Raw genomic sequence first — 15,836 nt, forward strand, 5'->3', positions numbered from 1 at the left:
ATAAGTTTTCAGTCTTTCCTAACAGTACTGATATGCACGAGGGTAGAAATGTACCAAAAAAGTATAGGTAAATTATTGGTAGTGTATTTTAAAATAGCAGCTGAATATTATTATCCCCAGTCAGTATAAGCTCTAGATAGATTTAAAGTCTAAGGTATGAACCATTTGATTTGAGGAGGCAGTCTGAGATATTTGAGAGATAAAAAATTGACCCTGATTTTTGCATTTAACAAAAATTCTGGCCGTATCTGGATTGAAAACAATAATCTTGTCCTTTTTTTGTTTTGCTATTAGAAACGAATATACAACAGAATTATTAAGCATTAAATGAACATGATGAATAAAAAACGGGCGTATTTTTTTTTTTTGGGGGGGGGGGCGGAGGTTTCCATGTCTGACCGGAATGTCTGTTTCGCCGAACTGATATATTGAATACTTTTTTCAAGACCAGACTGCAACCTGCCTGCTGATAGTAGCCTTTATGTCTACATTTTTCTACCTTTATTCATAAATTCGTTGTCCGATGATATCAGACTCTTTCGTAGCTTTTGATTAATTTGGAATTCCTCAAATCCCTTAATTTTGTTGGGTGAAACATATCAACCAATCATTTGGATAAATATTGCTTGTTTATCTTTTTTAGCTCGTGTCCGTCGTATTGTAAATTTCATCGAATAGCCCGACTTATATCTTGTTTACAACAAGAAATCTGTGGGGTTATGATAACTTAACTTACAACAAACCAGCGAGAATTTTCCATGTCTTTTTTTTTTACAGAAAAGTCACACATCAAATTTATCAGAAAATAGCTTTCAATACGTACTATCATTTTATGATAGACAATTAATAGGGAGAATACAGCATCGAAAATGTCCAACCCTTACACTTTTCAGGAACTACAAAATATACATGCTCCACGCCACGAATCGTTTTAAAAGTGCATATTACAAAAAGTCCCAATTTTTTTTCTAAAATATATTTTTTCTCAATTACACAGACTCAAAACACATCAGTTTTACATCGGCGAATTTAAACACTTTCGCCCCCCCTTTCCAAAATCATGGCCTGGATCCGCCATATTTTCAAGCTTGAAAAGGTGACCGATTCCAGTGGCACGTCCTATCACTTGTATATGGGAAATCCGGGTTATCCCCCCGCCCCTCACCTTGAGATATAGTCCGAGATTACCCTGACGTCCAACGCCGGGCTGTCTGGCAAAACAGCCGTTGGACGTCAGAATAATCTCGGACTACCTGAGATAGTGGCATTCACGGATTAAAGTTTTTAGAACTTCTGATAGAACCCTCCTCCAACTCAATCAATGGCTACAGTTGTATAATATATTTTCTATATTATTTTACATGAGCGATATCAGAGATGTCTCTGGCGATATATATATGTTCATACTAATTTCTAATAACGAAGGAAGTCGGTATTAACAAAGATTTTTACATTTTCCGGAAATTTTGACATATTGGTGCTCGTTACATTTTCATTTTTAGAAAATTAACTTCCGGTAATAATAGTCTGATAGAAATTTTGCAAAGCAACTCATGCCTCATGGAGACCATCATATTATCAAGGATTTGTATAGTAATCTTTGATATTATAAAACAAATAAGGATATTCTTAACTAAAAAGTCGAGGACAGTATTCAAGTGCATGTTATACAGTAATCTCTTATAGCAGAAAAGGCCTTCGGTATATATCATTTTATAGGGATTCAGAGTCTGCGTCTGAGCATGGACTTTCTTTAAGTATAGTTTAGTCCCTGATCTGAGGGAATCTGAGGTCTGCATGAAGTGATATGCTCTAGGATTGGATAATTTTGCCAAGCATTGAAAAGTGGAAATGAAATCCTTAATAGGAAAATCAATGCAGTCCCATACCCCCCCCCCCCCCCAAAAAAAAAAACAAAACCAACCTTGATATTAGTAAGACAATTTATTTTAGTGTTATGTCATCTTCTATCTATAATAGTCTATATGATATTGTTTTACAAAGTTGGTCTGTTCTTTGAAAAAACAAAACACATTTTTGTCACCACAAAAGAAGTAATTTTCCAAACAAGTTCTGGTGCAAGTGGTTAAAACATTAGAATCTCTCATTAAAGAAATCATAATGTCATTGTCAATATGAGCAAAACAAATGGCAAGTGTTGGGGTAGGCATAAACATTTATAGTATGTATTATTGTATTAGAAGGCAGGTAAAACAACTTGTGCATTGTGATATTGTCAAGTTTTTAACCAGTTATACAACATGTTTGTTTTTCTAGGACTTGTTAAATGTTTAACTTAATGCACGTGTAGGAGGAAGCACTTAGCATTTTTTATAGATGATATGCTCATTTATTTTAGCATCTTGCTATTTAACAAGCTGTTTAACTTTTCTCAATTTAATCAAGACTAGAAGAATCTGATTTATTTATTAAAGCCTATTTTCTACTTTTTTAATTGCAGTTAGACACAAAAGATAGCTACAATATAAAAAATGGCATAAAAGAAAGGAATGGAGATGTTGATGTAAATGTTGACGAAGATACTGAAGATAGAGGACAATGGGGCTCCAAATGGGAGTTTATTCTATCTTGTATTGGACTTTCTGTTGGATTAGGAAACGTATGGCGTTTCCCTTACCTGGCCTATGAAAATGGAGGAGGTATTACCATGATTACTGTTATTTATGTTTATAGCAGTTAAATCTTACTTTAATTAAATGATAAAAAGAACTATACCATTGACACATTGATGGCTGATTTAAATTAACATAGTAAATATAGTTAAGTGAAATATATCTGAGCGCTTATTTTAAAACACTAAATGATAATCAATGATCTAGATGTTAAGATATCGCATGACCCCAATGTTCTTTTTTACAAAGAAGTTACCACAGTTGACTGACGGTCAATCAGGGTAAATTGTCATTGTCAATTTGAAGAATCTACTCTTACCTAATAATTACAATCATTTTAACAGCTGAAATGTATGGGGGAAATAAATGAATACAGTAATAGTTAATAATATGTATCTCAGGGGTGTGGAAATCTTTGTTGTGAGCACTTGTCCCCGGGCAAGTGAAACCTAAAATTTTACTTGTCCGGAAAAAAATTTACTTGCCCTGATGATCCCAATAAATATTGAAGTATTTCTTGTTAGCTAATATATGATTCTTACTTAGCACTGTTGTGTATCACAAACAAATGAAATATATTTGTATATATCTGTAAAAAATTAGGAAAGTAGGAAATGGGTTGACATCAATGGGACAGAAACCTAACAGCAAACCAACCAATGAAATGACATGTAAAGGACAATTTTGCAGCATTTTTTGAATAAAAATTGTAGTCAATAGGTACATATACTAAATTTGAGGACAGTGATTGAAGAAATGTAAACTAAATAATAGATAAACTATTGATTTTGTGGTGTTTCTTTGAACTGACACACTTGTCTTTTCTTGATTATTTATTATTGTCTTGATCATTTGTTGATGGGCAATTAATGCTTCCCTTTTATTTTCCACTTTGACAACAAATAATAAAACATCTATAAATAAGACAAAAACTTAATTTATTTTCCGAATTTCCATAGATAGCCTGGGGCAATCTGATATCCACGATGTCTGAAATTCTCGCTTCCATTTTTTTTTTAAATACTCTGTGTCCTCCATTTGCATTTAAGGTTTTCTACTCGACTCATGACTCTTTTTGTCTTGCTTGCCCACCTTTTTATTAAGTATTTATCAATCTGAATCTCGATACAAAATTTAAAGAAATGACACTTCCGTTAAATGATGGATAAAACCTAATCGACGATCCCGGGTCAATGGACAAAGCCAATGCACTCGGGTTCGCATACTTATTTTTATTTATTTTAGTAATCGATCTATTTCCGGTCTTATTATGTAATATTTGTCGTCATGAACATTGATGTTTTTACTTCCTGAAAATTGGTTTCTTTCACATAAATTAAACGTTTTATACGTTTTGAAATTAATTTTATGTTTTTGTTGGATTGGAATTTTTTTACTTGTCCACAGGCAACCAAGACAAAAATAATTACTTGTCCGGTTGTTCAAATGTACGAGTCGGGCGAGTCAGACATAGCATTTCCACACCCCTGTATCTCATATACATGTAAGGTTAAATTAAAGGAGTTGAATATTTTAAAGAATAAATGTACTGGCAATAACTGGTTCAACAGGTTTTGTTTGACTAAAAGTTGATTGGTTTTTATGGTGTTTAAGAAATAATTGATGCCAGCTATACTTTATTGTAGTTTTAACATGGATAGGCATTATATTCATGATTATTTTTGCCAGAGCGATAGCGAGGGCTAAAATAACACGAATATAATGCCTACCCATGTTAAAACTACAATAAAGTATAGCTGGCATCAATTATTTCGATTCTGATTAGGACAATTACAGTAATTTCTATGTTCACTGTGTATAGGTGCACAGTATTTGTGTAGGCACTTCCAACAACCTCCCTGTCGATTTTTATCCAACTAGTTCAAACCAGTTTAATTTCGCAAAGTTGTTAATTTCTAAAATTCAAAATTGAAACAGAAATTAACAAATTAATTTATTAACTAAAACACTATTTGTGTCACAATATAACAGAAAAGTTATATTACAACAGTCTTTTCCTTTGAGGTCAATTTCTGACACGCACATTTTCAAGTCAGTTGTCAATGGCGGTGGACGCACAAGGAGAATCGGGTAGGTCTTTATTTACTAAATTAATCGTAAATATTCCGCCGGTTAATATTGTAGCATTGGTAAATATGTTCATATCTGATAGAGGATTCCTTGATAAAGTTTTGCTGACATTCGAGACTTGGCAGGAGGGGCCCTTTCAGTTTGACAGATCTCCATTTATACTTGCGGTGGCTACACCTGTAAAGTTGGTGCCCTTTGTGCATCTGACGGTTTCAAATGCTGTATAACATGATGATTAAAATTAATACTGGGTGACAATCTTGTTGCATTTGTAAAATGGATTGGAAACCTTGGTGGTATATTGGTAATTACGCCTATTTCTTTTTATAGGAGAATGGGGTTCGATTCCCTGCTAGGGTCAATCCATTTTATCAGAAATATGAAACAATTTTGTCATTTCAGTACAACAGTAATAACAACCTATACTTTATTTTATATTTTATCGTCGGAACATATGTTTCAATGAAATTATTATATACAATGACATGCCTTTTTAACAGGAGAGATGAAACATATTTTTCAGAGGGAGGGGTTTTGTAGTTAGAACAGCCAACATGAACGTTGTGGTATCTACATGTAGGTCAAATATGACAATTACGAATTGTAACACATTGTTGTTATTGTAAAAGTATTAGTAACAAAATGTGTATCATTTTAGTAATTGAAAGTGCTTTAATTTAAGGAAATACATTAAATGCATACCAATTTGACGAAATTTATTTTTCTACCGTAGTCAATATACGCATGTGTAAACTAATTTTATTGGATAATAAAGTATGGTTTCTTTACAAAGCTAAAGAAGCACGTCATATTAGAATTTTATTTTTAAAAGACAATCATGTTTTACCCATTATTTAAAATTTGATCGATCTTTACTGCTTCATAACTATAACTGGGTGTATATTTTTACATTGTATAGTTATGACTCACTGAAAGAAATCTTTGAAAATGTTTTGTAAATTGAAATGTAGACAACTTTAATGACATGTCTTTCAAGTACATGTGTTACCAATGTGAAAACTGATTGAATTCAAACATACCAATGTAAAGATTAATTTTTGTATAATATTAAATGATTTGACAAGAAAACAGTAAGAACATGTAGACTAGATACATGTATATGTAAATTATGGTTAACACATTCACACTGCAGGTTTTTCATTAAACTTCTAGCTTGTAATAGATACATAGACAGAATCAAGTTATTTTAACCAAAAGTCTGACTTAAACTGAATTAGTAAATAACAAATTTAATTTGTCTGACATACCTCTTTTTAACCCTTTCACAAAGCCAAAATTTATAGAAGAAACGATTTACTGTTAGTCTGTAAGGAAACTAAACATGCTAAATGATAAAAGCATCATTAGCTGCCAGATTCTTGCTAGAAAATAGAGATTTATACTCTAATTTTTTTATTTGTTGAGTATTTATGTTTTTTCTATAGGCAAAAATGCATAATGCATGGAATCATTATAAAGTATCAGCATCCCCTGTTTATCTTGGTATTGTATGCCATTCACATATTAATGTATAATTTACCATCATCACATGACACCAAAGATTGATGATGAGAATGTGACACACTTATAAACAGAGACAAATTCTAGTTTTGGATTTCATATCATAGATAAAACTATATTGTAAATTGTTTTATTGTTTTATTAGTAAAAAGATTTTTGTGGAAAAACTCAATCAGTCAATGAAAAAATCTTCCAACTTCTTTGACTGTTGCAGATGACAATCTTTTCAATATCTGATCTGTGCACAAAGGGTCCACAACTGTGGCAGCAAGATGGGTTACTTGCATACAAATTTTCAGTCCAATAAACAAACAAACAATCATATAATATCTTAATTTTTGAGAATTTTATTCACATTTTTTTCTTAATTTCAGCTGCCTTCCTGATTGCTTATTTAGTCCTACAGTTTCTGATAGGAAAGCCCATGTACTTCATGGAGTTAGTTATGGGTCAGTTCTCTGGTTTAGGACCAACAGGGGTTTGGAAAATGAACCCCAGTGCTAAAGGTAATTATAAAAAGAGTTTTTGTTTGGTTTGGAGAAAAATCACTAATGGTTTTTTATTATTTGTTTAATTTAAAGTTAGTGTTTCAATCTTTGAAATAGGTTAACTTTGGTTTTATTTAATTAAACCAAGTGAGATTTAAAAATTGCAATATGGGCTTGAACTGGAAATCAAGTATGCTCCTAAACAAGTATGTTTACAGTATGTGATGTATGTAAGAAATGAAAATAGGGTTTTAATCCACCTACAAAAACCAATTCAATGTGGAATTTGGCAACCTAGAATTATTTTTTTCATTTTGATCTTATTTTGCCTATTGATATAACACTTATATTGTTTTTCCACACCTGACGAGAAACGTTTGCTGGTACATGTAATATTGAAGTATCTGAAATACATTTAAAATTTTCATTTCTAAATGTGAGATAACTATAGTTGTTAAATTTTATACAGGTTTAATGTCTTGTAAATGATGAGTTTTGTACAAACGTAACAAAAACTTGTTACATAATACAAAATATGTTCAATTTCTTCATGTTATAAAATAATCTATTTCATATTAAATATAAATAACAAACAAATGTATTAACATTGCAGGTATTGGTATATCTATGGCTCTAATATCCTTAGTAGTTGCAATCTACTATAATGTGATCATGGCCTATACACTGATCTACTTTTTCTCCTCCATGCAGAAAACTCTACCATGGACTGTTTGTGAAGATGTAAGTATGGTCTAAGGGTTTGGAACAATTTCAAGATGGACAATATAAACTCTATGGAACCATTATTGTTCAAAATTTGATTCATTTTTTTTAATTTAAAAATAAGATATGTATTAGGCCATATTTAAAAGAATGTTTGTTTCCACTCCCCAGGTCTACCCTTTGTAAACAGATCAGGAAGGCAGGCTAATTTTTTTAACTGGAAGTCATAGCATGGTTACATGAATGGTTTGACTTGTCCAGTTGAGGCCACTTATCAGTTGTTTGTGTTCAATTTGAGTATTTATTTAGATTATCAATCCTTTTGCTTTCAAGTCCTTTTCAAAATTGGAAACAAATTATTTTCTGGAATAAAAATAATTTTGATTTTTTTTTACCTGGGTTTGGGGGGAGGTGAAACACATATTTTATATTTTGGCCTTATTATCAATTTATTTCTCACAATGTAAAATAAGAACTATCCACAATACCAAATGAAACAGAAATTAATAGCGATAGTTCAACAAGGGTTCCTATACTGCATAGTTATCTGGAAAAGGTCCCGAAATGATAAAAGTAAAACAATCAATATGAGAAAATGGATGGTCTGATTTATGTACATTTTCAAGTAATGATTAAACTTTATTTAATAAAGTCTTCACAGTAAAAGCTTTGGACGTGCACTTTTATTTTTTTAAGTATGATTGCCAATGAGACAAATATCCACCATATAAATGAACATAATGTGGACATATATAATCAATTATAGGTTATCCTATAGCTACAGTCTTAAAAAATGACAGCTATAAGAGGCTCTGCCATAAAACATGTAAAGTTATAAACGATAAACTTACACAGGGTTTAAAACTTAATTGTTCATAGTTTTAGTGTTCTGCCAAGGGCAAGTGTGGAAATATTAGAAACAAGCTGGTATTTGAAATTTCCTTATTTACCTGAGGATATTTAGTAATATTTGCCACTGGATGTTAAAAACTAATCAACCATCATTATCACAATTGTCTTACTATATAACCATTCTTTCAAAAATAAATACCGGGGTAGCTGTAATTGACCCAACGATTTTTGTGTTGCAGGAATGGTTACCATTAGGATGTGTAGAGCAGTTGACACAGAAATTAGACTATTGCTCTATGAACATTACACAATTATTAACCGATAACAAAGCGTGTAGATGTTTTTTGAACGCGACAGATTCTATATTGTCTGACCAGGGATTTAACTGTACTAATGTCACATACCAGTACCTGTAGCACAGCTGTATTTTGAGTAGGTCATAGTATTCAAGGTCATAATGGAAGTTCAATTTTATAAATTTAACAGTAACAGTAACTGAGCTCTACCAGTTCAAATCTGCTTTAAAAAAAAAAAGTTTTTTTTACACAGGTTAAAAAATTGATATGTCTAGGGTCATGAAATTTTATTTTTGTAATATAAAGAACTTTTTTAAATTGTTTAAAAGTAAAAGTTGTATTTTGTACAACTACAACAGTTTAGCTATTAATAAAACAGCCCCCCCCCCCCCCCAATAAAAAAAAAGGTTTTGATAGAACTAGTTTGAAATAGAGGGACAAAAGATACCAGAGGGACAGTCAAACTCATAAATCGAAAATAAACTGACAACACCATGGCTTAAAATGAAAAAGACAAACAGACAAACCATAGTACACATGACACAACATAGAAAACTAAAGAATAAACAACACGAACCCCACCAAAAACTAGGGGTCATCTCAGGTGCTCTGGAAGGGTTAGCAGATCCTCCTCCACATGTGACATCCATCCTGTTGCTCATGTTATAACAAATCCGGTAAATAGTCTAATTCGGTAGGTCACATTCATGAAAGGGAAGACCTTTATTCCAAGAAGAATTTCTTTTTCAGTAAAACCGTAATAAACAAGGCTGACGATTTCTATCCTGACACAGGAAATCCACAATGGAAGTTAGCACTCTGTCTACTGTTGTCGTGGATTGTTGTTGTTCTCTGTTTAGTAAGGGGAATTAAGTCATCAGGAAAAGTAAGTTTTATAATATATGTGTATGTAAGTCAATGTCTAATAATATAGAGCACATTCATTTATATTTTGTGTGTAAGACTGTATAATTTGATAGAGCACCTTTGAAATGGAAGTGTGTGTGATCTTATTTATATTTTGTGTGTAAGACTGTATAATTTGATAGAGCACCTTTGAAATGGAAGTGTGTGTGATCTTATTTATATTTGTTTGTTTAACCATGATTTGCCTTACAAACTTATACATTTGTTTTGAAATGAATGGATATTTTAATCAGCAGTAATTATTTGCTCATTCCTAATTTTAGCTAACAAGATTTGTTTATTTTTGCCAGAAAATTAGGTTTTACATTGACAGGAACCCCAACGAAAAAATAGCACATTTGCATCCCACAGATTTCTTCAGAAAAATAAAAGGTTATGACTAAGTTTGTCAAGTACATGATAACTCTTTTGTGGGGTATCTGCGATGCCGCTGTCGCCTGTTAAGTTTACAGAAACTGGTACTATCACGTGATCTGTTATCAAAGGTCTTATCTACCTACCAATATAAATAAACACTGAAACTCCTGTGGCTTTTTGCGAATCGCTACATGAATAAAGACTACAGCTGAAACAATGTAAAAATTCGGTCCATATTTAACAGAATGACAAAAGAATATTAATTGTATTCGGAAAGAAGTTAAGATTATTTTTAGTTTTGTTTGATATGTTTATATCAATAGAACTAGGAAATCAGGAAATATACTTTTATAAAAATCACACGAGTCTGAAGTAGAGTGTTTTTAGAAAATAATATGATGCACATGTATTGTGCCAGATGGTGGCAGATAACTCAAATTTCAAGTTAAAGATTGTAAACTCTTATCAAGTGTAACACAAAGATTTATGGTTTTATCTATCTTAAAATTTCGTAAAATGACATTAACTTATTTATCAAATATGTTTTAAGACTAAAAGATGTAACAGTGACTTGACTGTTAGTGTTGCTCTCCACCAATTGCAACTCATTCAAAATTTTGACCAAATTGCAATTTGTTTTATAAAATCAAATTGTTCAACTGGTCAGAAATTTGAACCAACTGCTGTAGAAAACCACAGTCAAGTCATGAAAGTGCAAGGTGATAAAATAAAACATACTTACAATCCTACAAGACTTTAACTCCACTTTAATGATGTTGTGACAAAATTAGTTTATCAGTTTGTATAGTTATATTATATTCATTTCCATGCTGAAGGGGAACTGTTATAAAATTTAAAATAGGATTTTTATTCATTAGAGGGCTGTTGGCTAATCACCCGTCACTGTACATTTTAATTAAGCTTGAAAATCATAAAATTCTCATGTAAAATAAACGGAAAAGTTAATTATCATTAATTATTATTGATATTTCCGAACTGTTAAGCTTTTTTAAAAACACATAAATAAATTCTAATGTGGTTTCCATGATAAAAAAAATTAATTAAACTGCTCAGAGCCTATTAAAGTGGTCGTTCTTTAAATCTATTCAGAAATATTTAAAGCCATTCGCAAATTAAATATGTCAGACATCAGAGTATTCTCGGACTAGGTTGAATGTTAAGGTTTGTTTACAACGAATTATCATAAAAGGTGTAAAAATTCATCTGTATGTCTCGTAACCTGATATTGGTATGTAGAGGACATCACATGTGTGTAATTATTACAGTGACTTGACTGTTAGTGTTGCTCTCCACCAATTGCAACTCATTAAAAATTTTGACCAAATTGCAATTTGTTTTATTAAACCAAATTGTTCAACTGTTCAGAATATTGAACAAATTGTTCAGTCAAAATGTGAAAGTGCAAGGTGATAAAATAAAATATACTTACAATCCTATAAGACTTTAACTCCACTTTAATGATGTTGTGACAAAATTAGTTTATCAGTTTGTATAGTTATATTATATTCATTTCCATGCTGAAGGGTAACTGTTTATTTTGAATTGCTATTAAATTGTCCAAACTAAGCTTTCATATAGTTTTTCTTTCTAAAAGTATTCTATATTTATAAGAATCAGACATTATGTGAATTAAAACATTTCATATTTTTTATCATGGAAACCACATTAGAATTTATTTATATAAGCTTTTTGAAAAAGCTTAACAGTTCGGAAATATCAATAATAATTAATGATAATTAACTTTTCCGTTTATTTTACATGAGAATTTTATGATTTTCAAGCTTAATTAAAATGTAAAGTGACGGGTGATTAGCCAACAGCCCTCTAATGAATAAAAATCCTATTTTAAATTTTATAACAGTTCCCCTTCAGCATGGAAATGAATATAATATAACTATACAAACTGATAAACTAATTTTGTCACAACATCATTAAAGTGGAGTTAAAGTCTTATAGGATTGTAAATATATTTTATTTTATCACCTTGCACCTTCACATTTTGACTGAACAATTTGTTCAATATTCTGACCAGTTGAACAATTTGGTTTAATAAAACAAATTGCAATTTGGTCAAAATTTTTAATGAGTTGCAATTGGTGGAGAGCAACACTAACAGTCAAGTCACTGTAATAATTACACACATGTGATGTCCTCTTCATACCAATACCAGGTTACGAGACATGCAGATGAATTTTTACACCTTTTATGATAATTCGTTGTAAACAAACCTTAACATTCAACCTAGTCTGAGAATACTCTGATGTCTGACATATTTATTTTTGCGGATGGCTTTAAATATTTCTGAATAGATTTAAAGAACGACCACTTTAATAGGCGCTGAGCAGTTTAATTAATTTTTTTTATCATGGAAACCACATTAGAATTTATTTATGTGTTTTTAAAAAAGCTTAACAGTTCGGAAATATCAATAATAATTAATGATAATTAACTTTTCCGTTTATTTTACATGAGAATTTTATGATTTTCAAGCTTAATTAAAATGTACAGTGACGGGTGATTAGCCAACAGCCCTCTAATGAATAAAAATCCTATTTTAAATTTTATTGTAACTTATACTGAAATGTTTATGGCTTCTGAGTTTTTTAGTCCTCAGGTTTTTTATGTTTTTTTTTATTTGATTTAACCGTCGCGGGGATTTTGTTTCCTTTTTTTAAAATTTGTTGTTAAGCAGCAAAACCCATAAATTCTGACATATTTGTCATTCACATGGTCGGTAAATGGCATTCACATGGTCGGTAAATGTCATTTCCTTGACAATTAAGTACACATCCAGTTATTTTGGTATGTTCCATAATTACGATCATTTACGAGGTTCCAAAAAATTGATGGGAACCCATGCATCCATAAGACATGTTGAGTTGATTAACAGATACTTAACGATTTAGCGCATTGCACTATAAACGTTTGAATTCCCTTGTTGGAGTTCCTGTCAATATAATACTTCCATGGTTTTACTTTATCAGCACAGATCGATTACCAGCATGTATTCTGTTATTACCATGGAATACTGTCAATGGTTGCCACTGAATGTAACATTTTGAGATAATAGTTTCAAGAGTTGTACAGGACAACCAATTTCATTTAACATATATTCAATTTGGATGCATTTCATATAGGAGGTTGTTTCCTATGACCTAGGCTTAAAAAAGAAATGATAGGTAGCTTTTTATATACCTTTGCATTTTCAACAAAATATGAAATTATTTTGAGGCTTTCAAACCTTGAATGACATTTTTAGGCAGACTTGTACTTAATATTTTTTACCTTTTCAGGTAGTATATTTCACAGCCACATTCCCATATGTTATCTTGTTGATTTTGTTGATACGAGGAGCTACACTAGATGGGGCTATTGATGGAGTAAAATATTTTTTGATACCTGAATGGTCCAAACTTGCAGATCTGAAGGTATATATGAGTCATGATTGTAAGATATACTGACAGAAATTTTGGTCATTATCTCATAGACAATTGTACTGAATTTTATACAAATATATCATGCTTACAAGGGGTATTTGCCAAAAATACCGGTTGAGAGGTACAAATTTCCAGAGCCGTTAGGCGAGGGAAATTTGATTACCTCAAAACATGGCAAATACCCCTTGTAAGCATGATATAATTGTTTAATTCCACTGAATGTTCCACCTCAGAAAGTTTATTATAATCAGGTATCATATGAAATTTCGACTTGAATGTATAAATTTTGTATACACTGTAGCTGTGCTCTTTGCGCAGTCAAATTGCATTGACCGTATAATCCTTTCTTATCATTTTTTTTATGTGCAGTCACTAACTGTATATATATCTCCCTTTTTATAATAATAATAAGCTGGTTCTCGGCTGACTACTTCAATTTGTTCATCAGTTTCAGTGAAGCGTAATACAAGTGGATTCCAGTTTTATGTGACCGGTTGACAATTCGTTTCCGTTGAGTTTTATTTATGACGTCATTCCCGGAATTTTTACGTCATTCGCTCCAAATTCAATAATGATGCTTTTTATCCTAAATATTTCATCTGGAACCATATATTTAGAATGACCATGAATTTGTCATATTAGAATAGAAAATAATTCATTGAGTTATTTTTAGACATGGTATTCCCCATCTGCCATGGTATTTGCTAGGGTATTTCCCATCTGCCATGGTATTTGCTAGCAAATACCCCGGCACATGGAATTCCCTAATGGCAAATTACCCCGGCAGAGAAAAGAAAGTCTCAATATATAGAAATTGGTGAAAAATACCATGTTTCTCATCCAATCAAAATACAGCATTATTACATAAGGTGGAATTATGTTTTAAATTCAATTCCCTGTATTTGTCAATTAATTATAGTCTTTTTTTATACCATGGGTACCTACAATTGAGAAGTTCTATATTGATTTGTAACTCTTTTCAGTTGGTACCTAACACAATAGGCAGATAACTCAGTAAAAGTCAGCTAAATGTTTTAATAATGTTGTATTATGTTAAGGAAATATTCGGACTTAGGTCCTGAATGATCAGAATTAGTGTTTGTCTAACTGCTATATATCCAAGGATTTTTTTAGTCAAGGTATCTGGTACCTCCTTAAGATTAATTTGTAAATCTTTTTAAATTGAAATTGACTTCAATGCTGGGGCAATTAGCATTTCAGCTTGAGATTTTTCAATGATATTTTGGAGGGGAAACTGTAATAAGGTGGTATGTCTCCCTGAAGAACTATGTCAAATTCCTCTATAAAGCATGTCATTTTAGTACAAAGAACAATATATTTTTGGGCCTTCCACAGCATTAACATCACAGTTGATATTTTTTTCTAAAATACATTTATTTATTATAGGTATGGGTTGCTGCAGCAGGACAGATGTTTTTCTCTCTCAGTGTATCGTTTGGTGGAATTATAATGTTTGGAAGTTACAACAAATTTAGTAACAATGTATATGGGTAAGATTCGTTTTCTTTGACAGAAAATTTAAGTCTTTATTTATTTGATCAAATATAATGAGATGTAAATGTAAGTAACATGGTCAGTTATTCTTTGGTAATTATTTTTATTATAGTTAACTATTACCTTTTCCAATTTTGTAGCTTGCCGCATCCAAATTTAATGAAACTCATAAACATTGCTACAAACTAATGAAATTCATACACAATGCTTAAAACTATAACATGCAGACATACACAATGCTTAAAACTATAACATGCAGACATACACAATGCTTAAAACTATAACATGCAGACATACACAATGCTTAAAACTATAACATGCAGACATACGCAATGCTAAAAACTATAACATGCAGACATACGCAATGCTAAAAACTATAACATGCAGACATACACAATGCTTAAAACTATAACATGCAGACATACACAATGCTTAAAACTATAACATGCAGACATACGCAATGCTAAAAACTATAACATGCAGACATACGCAATGCTTAAAACTATAACATGCAGACATACACAATGCTTAAAACTATAACATGCAGACATACACAATGCTAAAAATTAAAACTATAACATGCAGACATACGCAATGCTAAAAACTTTAACGTGCAGACATACACAATGCTTAAAACTATAACGTGAAGACATACACAATGCTTAAAACTATAACATGCAGACATACACAATGCTTAAAACTATAACATGCAGACATACACATTGCTTAAAACTATAACATGCAGACATACACAATGCTTAAAACTATAACATGCAGACATACACAATGCTTAAAACTTTAACATGCAGACATACACAATGCTTAAAACTATAACATGCAGACATACGCAATGCTAAAAACTATAACATGCAGACATACACAATGCTAAAAACTATAACATGCAGACATACACAATGCTTAAAACTATAACATGCAGACATACACAATGCTTAAAACTATAACATGCAGACATAC

The 15,836-nt window shown here is 31.4% G+C and overlaps 1 pseudogene; it reads left to right on the top strand.

Annotated features, from left to right (window-relative positions):
• The first annotated feature begins 2,459 nt into the window (after positions 1-2,459).
• The window catches only part of LOC143057711 (sodium- and chloride-dependent neutral and basic amino acid transporter B(0+)-like), a 30,746-nt pseudogene continuing 17,369 nt past the window's right edge, over positions 2,460-15,836 (top strand).

The sequence above is a fragment of the Mytilus galloprovincialis genome, chromosome 13, assembly GCF_965363235.1.
Source record: "Mytilus galloprovincialis chromosome 13, xbMytGall1.hap1.1, whole genome shotgun sequence".
Lineage (NCBI taxonomy): Eukaryota > Metazoa > Mollusca > Bivalvia > Mytilida > Mytilidae > Mytilus > Mytilus galloprovincialis.